Below are 13,576 nucleotides of genomic sequence, written 5' to 3'. Positions count from 1 at the left end.
TTTTGTAATTGATTGATTTTGTTTCTCTCTTGCCATTTCCTATATTGCTTCAGGGTGACTGGCCCCCTCCTGCCTCCCCCACTCCCTAGTTTAAATGCCTTATAATGTATGATCTGAATATCTCACTTAGCATCCTCTTTCCTGCCACAGACAAACGTAGGCCATCCTTACCATATAATTTTTTATTGCTCCATACACGGCCCCGGCCTCCAATGTATCCAAAACCACTTTCCTTACACCAGGTTTTGAGCCGGGCATCGAAATTCTCTGTATGGCATAAACCTTTCCATGAACAGGTAACACTTCTGAAAAGGCAATAGTCTTTGCCATGAGCCTAATCTTTTCCCCTAGATTTTGGAAATCTTTCTGTATTTTATGGACACATTTCTAGTGAGGTCATTGATCCCCAGATGGATGATAACATTGCTATCAGAGTCCTTACTTTCTTCTATAATTGCATTGACCACCTGGTTTGCATTTCTATTAGCTGAGAATTCTGGAAGGCATTTAACTGTTTTGGTTAGGAAACAAATGGTGCATGTTAGCTCCCGTGAAAGTCTGTGTCATCTCAAAGCTGGCATGAGCTATCTCCATAAAAGAGACTGACAGAGTTAATTAGGATAAAAATCTCCCCCATGATCCAAGGTAATAACCAACTATTAAATATCAGAGGCTGGGTCAGTCTGTATGAGCAACTCAAGAGGCTAAGAGCTTCCTCTACCTAGAATATGAAGCTGGTGAACCATCCAGGCACCCCCTCAGAGCTAGGGAGTGCCTCTTATTATCAAACCATATAATGTGACCACACACCTCTGAGGAAGATGGTTTGTCAAGGTCACACCAACTTAAATCTTTATTCTTGATGGTGAACCCCTCGATTCCTGAAGATGAACTGAGGAAGGCTGACAAGCCAACCTCATGCTAGTTTTATGCCATATGCCTAGGGTGGGAGAACCCTTTCCCAAAAGAGAACCTCAAATGTTACCTTCCTGCTGTCCACTGGATACCTTGAGAGTAGGAAAGCTGCATGAGAACTAGTGTTTGAGGTGATGTTAATAATAATAATAGGGTAGGTCCTGCAGTACAGCAGAGCAGGATGCCTCAGCTTCATTCTTACACCCTTCCTCCTGCTCTTTTCACCAAGCTCAGCACTGGCTAAGGAAGGCATTTAAACCAAATTCAGATTCAATGGGCATGTAGGCCAGCAGTCTCAGAAGCTTAAATTCATGGTTCTCCCTTCTCCTGACCTGGCCGTGTCCCTGGGAAATTCTCATTTTCGGAGGAGGGAGCAGAGATCCTGTCCAGCCTACAAATCCCTATTTTAGCGATTGCTGTATTGCCACGTGGCACATGTACGAGGACGACTTTTATCTGCTGACAGCAAAATAATAAGCAGCACAAATAGAAATGGGATTAAAGTGCTCTTTGGGGAACAGTGCGCCTATCTCCCTGATAGCTATCGCGGAGAGGCAGAGAAAAGTAATTCTCCTTTAGTGCCGATGGAACTGGCTGTGCTGCTTCTCCAGAGCAGAGTTTATACCTCAGCATTTGGAAAAGGAGGCTGTTCTCAGTGGGGACATTTAAAGCATGAGAGAAGAAAGTGAAAAGTAAAAAAGAGCAAGAAGATAGAAGAACAGAAAGAAACGAAAGCAAGCAGAGATGAAGGAAGTTTCCCATCATAGGTTATAAATCACCAACACCTCCCATTTATAAACATGAGACACGGTTACAGAGATTGCATCCTATACCATGTGCATTAGCCTTTCTGATTAGATTACCCACGTTAACTAATTAAAATCGTGTTCATGCACTCAGTTAATATCACACAAGGCAAATGGGATGCAAAAGTGTCCGTTATTATCAATTACCAGGTGCTAGGAGAGACATGCTAGGGCAGGGCTAGGCAACTCTGCTCCTCCAGTGCAGTGTCTGCTTTGCGGGATATCGACAATGACAGAGATCTGCATTCAACAGAGACAGTGCATGCAGATCTCTCTCATGCACATTCATTGTGGATATCCTGAAAATCTGGCCTGAATGCGGCTCTCCAGGACTGGAGTTTCCCACCCTTATCTAAGAGATGCTGCATCCAGCTCACTCAGTGAGCAAGTCTGAACTGAAAACACCTTGCATAATAAATGTACTAATTAGATGCAATATAAAAATGCACTTTTAGATCAGCATAATGCATACAGCATTCCACAAAAGAAATTCACATGGTTACAGTGCCCTGCTCCAGCCAGCTTCCACTCTAAGCTGCAGTGCAAGTAAGTTGAGTGACTTGCTGAGGGACCGAGGGAGTGATGGAGGGAGGTGAAATGGAGTCCTGTCCTCAGCCCTGATATGCAGTTCAATGACCCATCCCTGGGCTGTTCGCCAGGCAGTATACTACTCAAGAACGCATGCATCAAATGTATTGTGGGGAGATGCCACATATCACACGCAGCAGAGGTAATTTCTTCTCCATCTTTGCCAGTGCCTGATATGTGTATAGAGAGTATGCCCATGCAGCTTTCTCAGGATATCTCACTCTAAGAGACAAGTTTGACTGGACACAGGGATTAGTCTGTCTTTTCTCCTGTTGCTTATGACTTAATTGTCTCTTCCCCTTATGCCATGTGTTACTTGGATAACTGTAATAAATTTAAAGCTAATACATGCCAATGAACAGTGACCTCCGGTGACGTGTGCATTTATTGGACTAAATCTGGGCTTGGTGACTCTAAATAACCTTCGGCTGATCATGTCTTCATAACAGTAATAATTATTATTTAACTTGATATATCACAATTCCATATAAACTATCAAAGTAGTTTACAATAATTAAATAAAAAACATTATATATAATTATAATAAAACAGAAACATTATATAAAACCCTAATTAATAAAATAAAATAAATTATAGACAAAATCTTAATTAAAAACTCAGAAAACATAAAAAAAACCCAATAAAACATCAGTAAAAAAATTAATCCAAATTAAAAACCTGCTGAAAAAAAAACAAGCTTTAAGATTCCTATGAAATTTTGAATACCATTTCTTTGTCTTAATATATTGTGGAAGACTATTCCAAAGAGTAGGTGCAATAAAATCATTGATAAGTGCAACTGAGAAGAAGGAAGACAAGGTGTCAGTTTATAAGGCATTAAAACGTCAGCCAGGTAATGAGGATCACCTTTACACAAAGTCTTAAAGTACACCTCACAGAAATAGGCAGCTGCTATAAATACCTCAGAGGTGGTGTTACTGAATCATATTTCTTAGCCCCAAAAATCAACTTAGTGGCTGTATTTTCAACCATTTGCAGGTACTTCAAAAGTTTAGCTGTACAGTCCCAAAAGAAAGTATTGCAATAGTCAAGTTTCATAAGAATTAAGGCACGAAATCAAAGATTCCAAGTCTTTTTTTTTATCCAAAAATGCTCTAATTTGTCATTAAAAAGCATAGCTGAAAAAAACTGGAACATACAACTGCTGACTTTTGATCACCCATATCAAGATTAGAATCAAGTTTTATTCCTAAAACAGTAATAACTTTTTTTGGATAAATGACTACTCCGGCCAGGAGCTGATTAGCTCTACCTAGCCATAGAGCTTCAGTTTTCGATGGATTTAATTTTAGCCAGTGAACCTATAATCATTTAGGATATTGGTCCTAACAACTTTTGATGGTAGCTTCCATGCCTACTGTGCTGACAAGGAGCCTAAATAACAGCCTACCAGGTTCAGGGAAACAGCAGGCACTTAAATGACCACTTACGACTTAGGAAAGTGTTATGGTTTAGCGGTGTTTGGGTGGATTCTCGGGTACTGTGGCAGATGACCACGCCCATGGGGAGGAGCCCCGTGAGGAGCCACAGTACTGGGCTAGACTCAGGACGCACAAACACAGAATTAGATCTTTTATTGTGCAGCTGATGTAAACCACCAGAGGTGGCAGTAGTGAGGTGATGCAGAGGTAGCAGTCTCGGGACCCTCGGCAGAGGGAGCCCGTCTCACCGCGTTGGTATAGGGGGATTCCGGTGTAGGTTTCCCAGCAAGGCAATGCTGTAGATGAGACAGACTGAGAGTTAGATTACTCACTAGATGGTAGCTGTAGGTTGGAGATGGCACCGGGCAGAAGTAGATGGTAACAGGCACCGAGGCAGGGAGAGCAGGCCCTCGAGGAGCGAGTACCTGATCCCAGTAAGGCACCTGAAAGGAATGCAGAGGGCCCCTGAGGAGCGGGTACCCAGGTTAGAGATTACCCCGAAGGGCAGAGAGAGAGCTTCCAGCAGCAGCACGGAAGCAGCAGAGTAGCTTAGACCGGACGAGTCCAATCCAGTATCCAGTCCTTGCTAACTCGGTTAACTTATAGAAACATAGAAACATAGAAATGACGGCAGAAGAAGACCAAATGGCCCATCCAGTCTGCCCAGCAAGCCCCACACACACTTTCTCTCATACTTATCTGTTTCTCTTAGCTCTTGGTTCTATTTCCCTTCCATCCCCACCCTTAATGTAGAGAGCAGTGATGGAGCTGCATCCAAGTGAAATATCCAGCCCGATTAGTTTGGGGCAGTAGCCGCCGCAACAAGCAAGCTGCACCCATGCCCATTTGTTTTACCCAGACTATGTTATTAGCCCTTATTGGTTGTTTTTCTTCTCCCCTGCCGTTGAAGCAGGGAGCTATGCTGGATATGCGTGACGTATAAGTCTTCTCCCATGCCGTTGAAGCAGAGAGCCATGCTGGATGTGCATCGAAAGTGAAGTATCAGGCCCATTTGGTTTGGGGTAGTAACCGCCGTAACAAGCCAGCTACTCCCCGCTTTGTGAGTGCGAACCCTCTTTTCTTCTCCCCTGCCGTTGAATCAGAGAACTATGCTGTATATGCATTGAAAGTGAAGTATCAGGCCCATTTGGTTTGGGGTAGTAACCGCCGTAACAAGCCAGCTACTCCCCGCTTTGTGAGTGCGAACCCTCTTTTCTTCTCCCCTGCCGTTGAATCAGAGAACTATGCTGTATATGCATTGAAAGTGAAGTATCAGGCTAATTTGATTTGGGGTAGTAACCGCCGTAACAAGCCAGCTACTCCCCTCTTTGTGAGTGTGAATCCTTTTTTCCACATTTCCTCTTGCTGTTGAAGCTTAGAGCGATGTTGGAGTCAAGCCTGTGTATGTTTATTTAATAAGGGTATTGACTCCAGGCAGTAGCCATCATTCTGGCGAGTCACCCACTCTTCATTGGCAGCCTCTTGACTTTATGAATCCACAGTGTTTATCCCACGCCCCTTTGAAGTCCTTCACAGTTCTGGTCTTCACCACATCCTCCGGAAGGGCATTCCAGGCATCCACCACCCTCTCCGTGAAGAAATACTTCCTGACATTGGTTCTGAATCTTCCTCCCTGGAGCTTCAAATCGTGACCCCTGGTTCTGCTGATTTTTTTCCTTAGGAAAAGGTTTGTCGTTGTCTTTTGATCATTAACACCTTTCAAGTATCTGAAAGTCTGTATCATATCACCTCTGCTCCTCCTTTCCTCCAGGGTGTACATATTTAGATTCTTCAATCTCTCCTCGTACGTCATCCGATGAAGATCCTCCACCTTCCTGGTCGCCCTTCTCTGTACCGCCTCCATCTTGTCTTTGTCTTTTTGAAGGTACGGTCTCCAGAACTGAACACAGTACTCCAGGTGAGGCCTCACCAAGGACCTGTACAAGGGAATAATCACTTCCCTTTTCTTACTCGATATTCCTCTCTCTATGCAGCCCAGCATTCTTCTGGCTTTAGCTATCGCCTTGTCGCATTGTTTCGCCGACTTCAGATCATTAGACACCATCACCCCAAGGTCCCTCTCCTGCTCCGTGCACATCAGCCTTTCCCCCCCCATTAAATACAGTTCATTTGGATTTCCACTCCCCATATGCATGACTTTGCACTTCTTGGCATTGAATCTCAGCTGCCATATCTTCGACCACTCTTCCAGTTTCCTTAGATCCCGTCTCATTCTCTCCACTCCTTCCGGCGTGTCCACTCTGTTGCAGATCTTAGTGTCATCCGCAAAAAGACAAACCTTACCTTCTATCCCGTCCGCAATGTCGCTCACAAAGATATTGAACAGGACCGGTCCCAACACCGATCCTTGCGGTACACCACTTAAAACCGCTCTCTCTTCAGAGAAGGTTCCATTTACCATCACACATTGTCTTCTGTCCGTCAACCAATTTGCAATCCAGGTCACCACCTCGGCACTCACTCCCAAGCTTCTCGTTTTATTCACCAGTCTCCTGTGCGGAACCGTATCAAAAGCTTTGCTGAAATCCAAGTATATGATATCGAGCGCTCTTCCTCTATCCAATTCCTTGGTTACCCAGTCAAAAAAGTCAATCAGATTTGTCTGACAGGATCTTCCTCTGGTGAATCCATGCTGCCTCTGGTCCATCAATTCTCCGGACTGTAGATAGTTCGCTATTCTCTCTTTCAACAGTGACTCCATTACTTTTCCCACCACTGAAGTGAGGCTAACCGGTCTGTAGTTACCAGCCTCCTCTCTGTTCCCACTCTTGTGAAGCGGGACCACCACCGCTCTTCTCCAATCACTCGGCACCACTCCCGTTTCTAGGGATCTATTGAACAGGTCGCACAGCGGTCCCGCCAGCACATCTCTGAGCTCCCTCAATATCCTTGGATGAATCCCATCAGGCCCCATGGCTTTGTCCACTTTCAGATTCTTTAGCTCTTCCCATACATTATCTACTGTAAATGGATTTTCCTCTGTTCCGCTTCCCTCCAGTTTCTTGTTGTGTAGAGATGGTCCTTCTCCAGGGTCTTCTTTAGTGAACACAGAGCTGAAGTATTCGTTTAATATTTCTGCCATTTCTTCGTCTCCCTCCACACATTGATCATTTCCACCTTTCAATTTCACTATACCACTTTGGACCTTTCTCTTTTCGCTGATGTATCTGAAAAATGTTTTGTCACCATATTTTATCTCCTTGGCAATCCTCTCTTCTGCTTGACTTTTTGCCAACTTGATTAATTTCTTTGTCTCCCTCAGTTGATACAAATATTCTTCTTTGTGCTCCTTCCTTTGGGATCTTTTGTATTTCTTGTATGCAGTTCTTTTAGCTTTAATTTTGTCAGCCACCTCCTTTGAGAACCAGATAGGTTTCATTTTTCTTTTGCTTTTCTTTACATTTCTAACATATAGAGCAGTTGCCTTGGCGATTGCTCCTTTTAGATTGGTCCACTGTTGATCCACATCTCTCTCATTTTCCCATCCATTTAGTTCTTCCTCTAGGTACTTCCCCATTTCCTCAAAGTCTGTGTTTTTGAACTGTAAAACTCTGGTCTTTGTGCTCCTTTTCCATATTCTTTTAGTGATATTAAACCATACCGTTTGATGATCACTGGTGCTGAGGTGGGCGCCCACCTTGACATCAGAGACGATTTCTCCATTATTGAGCACTAAGTAACAAACAAGTACAGGCTAAATACCCGGATGGCGTGACGTCACTTGAGGGGGACGCCCCTGAGGTTCGCACCACAGCTGGAATAAAGACGTGGGTAGCGTGTGCACCCTAGGAGACCCTTGGGAGAAACATGGCGGGAGGCAACGTCATAGTCGTTCCGGGGACGCCGGAGAGCGCGGCTTGCAGACGCAGCGGTAGCCATCTTCCCAAGGCTAGCAGGGAGAGCAGAGAAAAAGGTGAGGCACAAGGGTCGAAGCCATCTGAGACTGACGGACGCAACAGAAAGGAATAGGAAAAAGCACAATTCTAGGCCTTGAAGTGGGAATGAGAATGCTTTACAGATACACTGGAGGACCGGGCTGCTGCCAACACCATAGGAATACCCCCTTTATCATTTGTGTTGCCTCTCTCGGTACTTTTTCTAGCTCTGCTCTCTCTTTCGAGCTGGAGTTGGCAGAACTGCACACGATTGAAGTTGCTGTGGTTAAAATGGTCATGTTTGGGGCCAGCTCAGTGGTAAGAACTGTGCATTGCCATGTGAAGGAGTTGGATTCAATCCCCAGACCAAGTGGGGATGCTGTAGAGGTAGCACTCAAGGCCAGGGCTGGTGCAAGGGTATTAGGCACCCTAGGCAAACCTTCTGCCTTGTGCGCCCCCTCCCCCTCCCTATCACACTGTTCCCCCAGGTCTCAGCCCCGACTTCTCCCTCCATGCCACATCTCCAGGCGCTGCTATTCAGAGTCTCAGTCCTGTTCTCCTTCTCCCCTCAGGGCTGCTCCTCTCCCCCCCCCCCCCCCCATTGTTGTCCTCTCTGTCCGGCTGGGCGCTTACTGAGATTTCCACCCTCCTCCCAGAGGAAGCATTGGCTCAGGTGACTCACCTGCAGGCTGCAGCCTGGATTTCCTCAGCCTAGGCAGGATGGATCTGGTCGGTGCCCTGCTGCATTGCTCCTGTCCCGCTCCTCCTGGAGAGCTTCCCTGCTGCGTCTGCGCACTCCATTACAGACAGCGTTTTCTGCGCGCTGACTCGCCAACAGAAGTGAAGGTGAAGCATTTTCAGGGGCCCAGGGAGCAACTCATGGAGAGACTCAAGTGAAGCCTTTGAGCCGATAGTTGGGTGAGGACAGACGGGTCACTCGTCGCTGAAATATCCTGCCAGCAGCTACTGCGCTGCCACTACCGCCACTGCGCCAGCGGCTGTCTCTTCTCGGCACGGCGATGTGAATCAGTTGCTCCGAGTCCCCAATTAATTTATTTGCACTGCCGTGAGACCGTCACTTTGCTGCCTCTTGTTGCATGCCGTAGCTGCTGCCCCTAGCACCCTAGGCCGCTGCCTAGTGCTTCCTCCGGCCCGGCTGGTGGAGGGATTCTCAGATATCACTCACACCAGTGGCCAAACTCACAGTCCATGCCAACTGAGTTCCAGAGGAAGCCACTGAGCATTGCCCTGGCCAAGGAACATCACTCTAGTGACGAGGCTAAGTTAGAGGGAGGAGTAAAACAATAAGAAAAAATTGCCAGATAGCTGCTAATGAAGACTCCTGATGCCATAGCACAACAGACATTTAGTTGTGACACAGCTGGAAGCACAAAAAGAGGGAAGAAGAAACTGCTGGCTCCCAACCCTCCCCCCACCATCACCAAAGAAACAAATCACAGGATTAAAAATAAAAGAACATCATCATGTGAGGATGGGTGGAGAGTCAGAGGTGCAGCAGCACCACCACCTGCAAGCTCGTCGTGACAAAAATGTGAGCTGAATCTGCTGACAGTGCTGATCTTCTTCTGTGTGCATGCAAAGAGCTTCATGCACCACGACTTTATTATTATTTTAAAATGAGAATCCTCCTGCCTGTCACTGTTGTCTAATGGAAAATATATTTTCTTCATTTCATTTCAATCCAGATAGCTCTCGTCACTAATGGAAAGATTTTTCCCCGGTGAAGTTCTTGATGGCCAGTTGTGTGGCGCGAGCAGCTTTCAACATTGCCTGGTCTGAGTTCAGAGTCACTGAAATGGCAGCAGAGGGACTTTCACTCAATGGTCTATGAATTTGAATGACAGAGGAGCCTTTCCAGGGCAGTAAAGCACATATCCATGCACCACACCTTCAAGGTCTGGCGTCTGCTCCTGCACCATCAAACCTTTTCTGCCATGAAACACAAAGATGTCAGCACGTTAACTTTCAGTCCAACTATACAGAGCACATTCCCTATCTAGAGCAATTTTGCATTTTGCTTATTTAACAAGGAGTTGTCATGCACAGACATTTTATTCCAAGCTAACATTATGAGTAATAATGGCTTACAGTGCTGAAATGAGCAAGGTGGCGGAGGAAGGAATATCACCCAATGCATGGACACACTACAGCATGGACCCAAGAAACAAATCGGAAGCCGATCAATAATGCTGGAAAGCAGGACACAATGTAGTGATCGGTAAAATTGGCTAAGACCAATAAAGAATCCCCAATTTTACCGATCACTACATTGAGTCCTGCTTCCCATACTACAGCATGGCCATCCTTAAACTTTCACTGGTAGGAAGGGCTTCAGTCACTGCAGATGCACAGTTGAGAAATGACATGGCTGGCCATGATCTGACACACAAGATACTGTACAGAATGCCTAATAGAAGGGGAAATATAAACGTAATTCACAGTAACATAACATTACAAAGTAAAGAAAGGACTTGGGCTTACATTATAAAATCCATTTAAAATTTGTTGGAGTATCCATCCTAACTGGCTCTACTGCTTGTTGACAAATATTTTTTTATTGAAGACCGGAACAATGACCAACACCCATTAAACATATTGAATCAATCTAAACTAAGATCATCTGCCTTCGCCATATAGCAGGGTCTGAAAATGTGTACACCTTCTCTGCCTGTGTTCCTTCTAAACTACTCATTACATGTATTTATTCTATTACAGCACTTTGCCGGAGAGGTCTGCTTCCTCTGCTCTCCAAACTACAAAATCAGGTCACGCTCCAAGAGTAATCACCTCTCTAGGATCCTGACTACAGTGCTTCAAAGCTCTCAGAGCCCGGGAGTGCTCCATCCAATGTGGCAATGTTTGTGTAGACTGCCTCAGAGTTTGGACTCTTATTTTAAGTTTTTACATTTTTATTCAACAGTAAGCTGAAGCATTTCAGCACCATGGCCAGAGTCCAGGACCCAACTGCTGAAAGCTGGAAAGGGAGCACTGTTAGTAAAGATTACTTAAGACTAACTAGTTACTACTCAGAATAATCAAGCCATATAGCTGATCACTATTCTGTTTGGGTAACAAAATGTGCCGCTATAGTACTTTAAAAGGTGAATTTTAGAAGCCCAGCATGCCCTGAAATTAGGAGATGCACATGCATACAGGGCTTATGTGCACCCACCGAGTTTTAAAAGCAAAAGCCACCCAGATGTGCGCACATCTCCAGTTGTGCACATATCTCGGATTCAAAAAGGGGCATGGTGTGGGCATTGCCTGGGAGGAGCATGGGCATTTTGGGGCAGGATCAAGAGATGTACGTGTAAATACTTATGCACACAGGTGCACACCAAGGTCCAGTGGCCTGTATAACTTTGCTTCTGCTATTGACAAGGTGTAAGTCTAAATAAAACCAGTTCCAGGCATCGCAGAAGGGTTTGAGGGGTCTGTGTTAATGCGAGGGGGATGGGACTGCAGGCTATTAAACCAAGGGTGTCTTGAGGACCTAGTTTTACACTGGGTGAACTGGTGGATGAACTTGTGAAACTGGTCATGGTATGGTTGCATGCCAGTTTTAAAATGTTCTGATTTATGTTTCAGAAATCTGATTTACATGGCTGGGTGCACATAAACTTAAAATTGTGCACCAAAGCTGTTATAACATGTGAACGTATGTGCATGCAATTTATAGAATCCCTGCATTCCTGGGTGCACACCAACATCTGCACTATGAGCCTATCTAAGTGAGGAGGCTCTCTCAGAGGCAGTTTCCTATTTTGTTTCCCTGTAGATACAAAAAGGGAAAATCCCTTCAGAACATCTAACCTTCTTGGTGATAAAATCTACCACTGACTCGCTATATGATAGGGATGTGCATTCATGTCTTCTATTTCAGGGGAACGTGTACCTCAGCAACTTTCTAATACATGTGAAAAAAGGGCTATTATGCGTGTATTTTTAATAATAAGTTATGTACATAATAGCCCTTTTTTCACATGTACTAGAAAGATGGAGAGGTACATGTGTACCTGCCATAATAGCTGAAACAAATGCACGCCCTTAGTATATAGCCAAATCATTTCAACTGCACTGGTGTATGAACTGTGATTTACTAATATTATTTCTGGTAAGATGACAACAAAACTGAAGGGTTTTTTGGGCTGTTCGAATTAAAGAATTTTTCCCCCTATACATTCTGGGAAACATGGAAATCTGAAAACATACTGAGGAATCAGAGTCTTTACAAAAAAAAAACCCAACAACAAACAACCCACAAAATAAGAAAAGCTTATTAGAATTATAGGGAGCCCGTTGTCAAATTCTGAAACACTTACATAATAGGATCTCACAGTCTGTGTGTCTTTTTGTATCACATTCCACATTGTTGCCTGTCAACAGTGTTTTCTCTGCAGAACTGTGTAGTCTCTGCAGGATATACAATTAATAAGTATGTTCCTGCTAGTACCAGCCTTTCTTCCAAAATAAAAGGCCATTGTTTTGTAACAATATCAATCTCACATGTCTAATTCCTTTTCTGGATGCAAATTTTAGATCACAAATTAGGATTTGTAGAGGTGAAATCCATGAAGCATTCTTCTTCTGGCAGAATAGAGTCATTTAATCCTCAAAAAGAACTCCCTACACCCATCCTCACTGCCAGCCGCTCACAGTCAAAGTGATGGCTAAGGAGGCTGATCTGAGAACTCTGCTGTAGCTTGAGCAGTAACCCGGGGTGGTGAATTCGGTCCATGGCACACTATTTCTGCCTCTCTGGCTTTTCCATCTCCTCATCTTGAACAGCCAGCAGAAATGAGAAGAGATTCTCACTGAACTATTAGTCAGCTCCTTTAGAATCATTTGGCTTTTCCTGATACATTGATGTAACATCACTGTTCACAACCATATTATAAAATAGTTGTAGCGGTTTTTAACAAAATCTAAGGGGCAGTCTTATTCTAGAAATGAATCACTAACCAATATATTAGCACTGCTTTGGAAACCAGTTCAAACTAGTGCACATTTTGTGCATATCTTGGCTTTCTTTGGAACTGCAGGGGCTGTCTAATGGCTTCTATCATGGCTCTTCATAAAAGGGCATGCACACTTTTATTCCAAGGAAATGCAAAAGAACATTTGGATCTGAAACAGAAAACTGGGAACAAGGCCAACAGAGAGAGAAACAGCCAAGAAACGTACCAGGATGAGGCTGTGAAGAAAATCCACTGCCATGCAAGCATTTGGCATGTTGTATGACATGCCACACACCCAAATAAAAAAAACCCATGTGGTTCAAAGCATTCAGTGTAAGAGGAGAGTGCTATCCCTTGCCCTTGGGATGAATGAAGTAGAAATGCTATGAGGGCTAATGCATAAAGAATTACTAATCCAGCATCTCAGTGGCAGTGCTGTTCACTGCCATGGGGGAAGGTCCCCAATTCAATCCCTGCATCAGCTCCTCCACTCTCTGGGTTGGCAGCACTCGCAGCTCTGGCGGAAGTTGGGGTGGAGTTGTGGTCATTGCTCAAGGGTCATGCTTAGCGGATGGATCCAAGACCCATGATTGCAGGTTCCAGAAGTAGCCCTGATGCAAGGCCCCTGGCCCAAGGCTCTCACTTTAGTGCACAGACTAGGGGTATGTTGGGGAAGGAGTCAAAGAATTCAAAGGGGCATGGGATAAGCACTGTGGATCTCTAAAGGCTCGAGGACGGAAATGAAGAAAAGAGTGCATGGGGGTAACTTGCTGGTGCAGCGGTCACTGCCCTTAGCAGAAGGCATGGGGATTACTACCCTTAACCAATGTGCAACATTTTTCCCCATGCAGAAGTGGGAGCAGAGGAATTTGATTCAGACATCAGCCAGGAGGGTCCCGACTTCTATGCTCTGGGGAGCCGATATGCAGACATCAGGGAGAAAGCACAGG

Source organism: Rhinatrema bivittatum, chromosome 11 (genome assembly GCF_901001135.1).
Source record: "Rhinatrema bivittatum chromosome 11, aRhiBiv1.1, whole genome shotgun sequence".
NCBI lineage: Eukaryota > Metazoa > Chordata > Amphibia > Gymnophiona > Rhinatrematidae > Rhinatrema > Rhinatrema bivittatum.
The sequence above is the reverse complement of the archived record's forward strand: the minus strand, read 5'-3'. Positions refer to the sequence as shown.